This window comes from Schistocerca americana, unplaced genomic scaffold (assembly GCF_021461395.2).
Source record: "Schistocerca americana isolate TAMUIC-IGC-003095 unplaced genomic scaffold, iqSchAmer2.1 HiC_scaffold_97, whole genome shotgun sequence".
NCBI lineage: Eukaryota > Metazoa > Arthropoda > Insecta > Orthoptera > Acrididae > Schistocerca > Schistocerca americana.
Window position 1 is genome coordinate 305,001 of NW_025726752.1, and position 5,000 is coordinate 310,000.

General features: G+C 62.7%; 1 pseudogene; it reads right to left on the bottom strand.

The window, feature by feature from the left end:
• LOC124593094 overlaps positions 1–5,000 on the bottom strand; it is a 7,960-nt pseudogene that overhangs the window by 2,419 nt on the left and 541 nt on the right.

The window sequence follows — 5,000 nt, forward strand, 5'->3', positions numbered from 1 at the left end:
GCACCTCGATCTCACGCTGTACCTCATCCATGCCTGCACCGTCGCAGGCTGGCCCTATCTTCTTCAGCGCCAGGAGACGGGACCGACGGAGGGTCGGACCCATCCATCGGCAAGATGGAATGCCGAGGCCCCCCTGGGCAACAGGAGCGTGGAAGTATCCCAGGGGGGTGTCCGCCGGAAGGCGGAACCATCTCCTGACGGCGGCCCGGATGGTAACGTCGGCCGACTTCAATGCACCCACCCGGGTGCGGCTGAGGGCCAGCCCGTGGTACAGGCCAGGGAGAAGTACGTTGGTGAGAGCGTGGAGGCGCTGTTGCGGCTTCAGCGGAGCTCGGGAGATGACGTCAAGCTGCTCCACCAGGTGGCTACGTGGATTGAAGACACAGCGACCCGCCGTGGAAAATTGCAGCCCCAGGTACCGGAAGGTTTCACCCACACGCAGGGCAGGCATGGTGGTATTGCCTGCTGTGAAGGTGACATTGCTGTCCACCTTCACCTTCTTCTCGCGCCCTGACGCGACTAAGGCGAGGGTGAAACACTTCCGGGCGTTGATCTGCAGCCCCAGGTGGGCGAGGGCTGCGGTAGCTGCGTCGATGAGGGACTGCAAGCCCCTCGGGGTCGCTGCAAACAGCAAGACGTCATCTGCAAAGGCCGCAGCGTTGACTCTGCGACCGAGGATCCGAGCTCCGATGTGGGAGGGCAGTTGGCCTAAAACGTAGTCCACCGCAAAGTTGAACAGGAGGGGGGAGAGGGGATCGCCCTGGCGAACGCCCCGTGCTGGCTGCACAGACACGCCCACGCCGGCGCCGTCCGCTATCACTGTCGTGCTGCCCTCGTAGCACCGCTCGACATACTCGACAAAGCAATCCGGCAGGCCATGCGCCTTCAGCACGGGGCGAAGGGCAGCATGATCTACCGAATCGAATGCCTTAGATACGTCGATCGATGCCACAAAGACAGAGCGGCAGGAGCGAACTGCGTCGGTGAGAGCAGTGTCCAAGATGAAGGTATTTTCCAACATCCCATCCCGAGGGATGAATGCCCGCTGACGTTCGTCCACAGCACAAGCGCGCATCAGGCGTGACGCGAGAACCTTGTGAAAGGTCCGCGCCAACACCGAGCAGACCGTAATGGGGCGAAAGTCAGCGGGGGATGTTGGTGCAGCCGTTTTCGGGAGAAGGGACGTCCGCGCGCGAAGCAGGCGTTCCGGAAGGGCGCGGGCCAGAAGGAAGAGATTCATCACTTTCACCAGGACTTCGTGCGGCAGGCGCCGCAACTCCGCTGGGGTAAGGCCGTCCGGCCCGGCTGCTGATCCCCTGGGCGGCAACGCGGCGGCGACCTCCTCACGTGTGACCGGCCCCCATATGCACTCGAGAGCGACAGGCTCTGAGTGCGGGAGGAGGCGGTCACGAATGAAGCCCGCGGTGGAGATGGGCTTCTTGGTGAAGAGGTCCGCCCAGAAGTCCAGCAGACCAGGGATGGCAGGTGGCGGCTGGAGCAGGGTGCCATCCAAGAGGCCGCGCACGCAACGCGCACGCGACCGTCGGAAGGCATCCTGCGTTCTCGCGTACTCCCAGCGGCGCCGCTTGCGCTTCTGCGTCGGCGGCGCGGCAGGCGGCCGCTTCGATGGTTGGCGCGGCCGCTGTGTCCTGGTGATCGATCTCTCCCCTCTGGACCCGACCGACGCAAGGGCATCCGGGAGCATGCCCAGGATGACATCGGGCGGCGTGCCCCGCCCCAGACCGATGACACGATCCAGGGCAGAGAAACGCTGGGCGGAAGCGGGTAGCCCCGCCAGATGCTCCCAGATGGCGGCGTCAGTCGGCCCCTCCGGCGGCGGCCCGGTGGTGTCGGCCGCGAAGTCCTCGGCTGCGTCGACGGGCGGCGCAGCGGCCTCGCCCGCGTCAGGCAGCGGGCCCGCCGCTCCCCGGCGGGACGCCGGCTCTTCCCCCCGACCGATCTCAAGCGCCTCCATGAATTGGCGGACAAGCTGCTTGTGGGCAGCTTGCCGCCGTCGGCACTTGATTGCCTCAAGCGTTCGGTCGGGGAACATCCTGATGAGCTCTTGATTTACAAAGAAGAACCGGGCGTCCCTCTCGAGGAACAGTTCGGCCTCTGCCTTGGCGAGCGACAGGACTTCTTCCTCCATCCACCTCGCGCGATGCCTCTCCGTAACGATCTCCGCGTTGGCGGCCGCAAGGTGTTGGCGGCGGCGATGGACCCCGAGACCGTTTTTGGTGGTGAAGCTGCGGTGGCACTCACTACAGGCGTATACAGCTGCAACAGTTACAAGATTTTCGGCACGGCCGGTTGGCCGGCTAGGTGCTGGGGGAGTTGGGGTGGCACCTTCAGCGGAAGGGCCACCACTTTTTCTCTGGTTACTGCCCCCAACTAAAAAAGGGATAGTGCGAGGGGGGGCTGGTAACCCCCCCAAGCCCCTGGTGCGGTCTTCCACTCTGCTAAAATCAGCGGGCCCACGAGAAGGGGAGAAGACCGCAGGAGAGGAGAGGCTAAGAGGGCTAGGCCCATGTATTGCGCATCACTCTCCCTGTAACTATAACCCAAGGAAGGCACCTCGCAGCAGCAGCACGACTACATCAAGACCGCACTTCGAAAAGCCAAGTCCGGATGCAGCCACACCGCCGCCACTTGGCCACCTTAAGAGAGTCATAGTTACTCCCGCCGTTTACCCGCGCTTGCTTGAATTTCTTCACGTTGACATTCAGAGCACTGGGCAGAAATCACATTGCGTCAACACCCGCTAGGGCCATCGCAATGCTTTGTTTTAATTAGACAGTCGGATTCCCCCAGTCCGTGCCAGTTCTGAGTTGATCGTTGAATGGCGGCCGAAGAGAATCCGCGCACCCGCGCGCCCCCGGAGGAGCACGCTAAGGCGGACGCGGCCTCGCAGCAAGGAAGATCCGTGGGAGGCCAAGGCACGGGACCGAGCTCGGATCCTGCACGCAGGTTGAAGCACCGGGGCGCGAACGCCGCGCAGGCGCGCGCATCCTGCACCGCCGGCCAGCACGAGGCCAACCAACGGCGAGAGCAGACCACGCCCGCGCTAAACGCCCGCACTTACCGGCACCCCTACGGCACTCACCTCGCCCAGGCCCGGCACGTTAGCGCTGACCCACTTCCCGACCAAGCCCGACACGCCCCGATCCTCAGAGCCAATCCTTATCCCGAAGTTACGGATCCAATTTGCCGACTTCCCTTACCTACATTATTCTATCGACTAGAGGCTCTTCACCTTGGAGACCTGCTGCGGATATGGGTACGAACCGGCGCGACACCTCCACGTGGCCCTCTCCCGGATTTTCAAGGTCCGAGGGGAAGATCGGGACACCGCCGCAACTGCGGTGCTCTTCGCGTTCCAAACCCTATCTCCCTGCTAGAGGATTCCAGGGAACTCGAACGCTCATGCAGAAAAGAAAACTCTTCCCCGATCTCCCGACGGCGTCTCCGGGTCCTTTTGGGTTACCCCGACGAGCATCTCTAAAAGAGGGGCCCGACTTGTATCGGTTCCGCTGCCGGGTTCCGGAATAGGAACCGGATTCCCTTTCGCCCAACGGGGGCCAGCACAAAGTGCATCATGCTATGACGGCCCCCATCAACATCGGATTTCTCCTAGGGCTTAGGATCGACTGACTCGTGTGCAACGGCTGTTCACACGAAACCCTTCTCCGCGTCAGCCCTCCAGGGCCTCGCTGGAGTATTTGCTACTACCACCAAGATCTGCACCGACGGCGGCTCCAGGCAGGCTCACGCCCAGACCCTTCTGCGCCCACCGCCGCGACCCTCCTACTCGTCAGGGCTTCGCGGCCGGCCGCAAGGACCGGCCATGACTGCCAGACTGACGGCCGAGTATAGGCACGACGCTTCAGCGCCATCCATTTTCAGGGCTAGTTGCTTCGGCAGGTGAGTTGTTACACACTCCTTAGCGGATTCCGACTTCCATGGCCACCGTCCTGCTGTCTTAAGCAACCAACGCCTTTCATGGTTTCCCATGAGCGTCGATTCGGGCGCCTTAACTCGGCGTTTGGTTCATCCCACAGCGCCAGTTCTGCTTACCAAAAGTGGCCCACTTGGCACTCCGATCCGAGTCGTTTGCTCGCGGCTTCAGCATATCAAGCAAGCCGGAGATCTCACCCATTTAAAGTTTGAGAATAGGTTGAGGTCGTTTCGGCCCCAAGGCCTCTAATCATTCGCTTTACCGGATGAGACTCGTACGAGCACCAGCTATCCTGAGGGAAACTTCGGAGGGAACCAGCTACTAGATGGTTCGATTAGTCTTTCGCCCCTATACCCAGCTCCGACGATCGATTTGCACGTCAGAATCGCTACGGACCTCCATCAGGGTTTCCCCTGACTTCGTCCTGGCCAGGCATAGTTCACCATCTTTCGGGTCCCAACGTGTACGTTCTAGGTGCGCCTCACCTCGCAATGAGGACGAGACGCCCCGGGAGTGCGGAGGCCGCCGCCCCGTGAAGGGCGGGGAAGCCCCATCCTCCCTCGGCCCGCGCAAGGCGAGACCTTCACTTTCATTACGCCTTTAGGTTTCGTACAGCCCAATGACTCGCGCACATGTTAGACTCCTTGGTCCGTGTTTCAAGACGGGTCGTGAAATTGTCCAAAGCTGAAGCGCCGCTGACGGGAGCGATTATTCCGCCCGAGAGCATCCCGAGCCAACAGCGGCGCGGGTCCGGGGCCGGGCCAGGTAGGTCCGTCATCCGGGAAGAACCGCGCGCGCTTGCCGGGAGCCCGAGCGCCCAAAGGGGCGAATCGACTCCTCCAGATATACCGCCGGGCAGCCAGCCAGGACACCGGGGCTCTGCCCAACAGACGCGAACCGAGGCCCGCGGAAGGACAGGCTGCGCACCCGGGCCGTAGGCCGGCACCCAGCGGGTCGCGACGTCCTACTAGGGGAGAAGTGCGGCCCACCGCACACCGGAACGGCCCCACCCCTCGGCGAGTGGAAAGGCAACCGGACACGACCC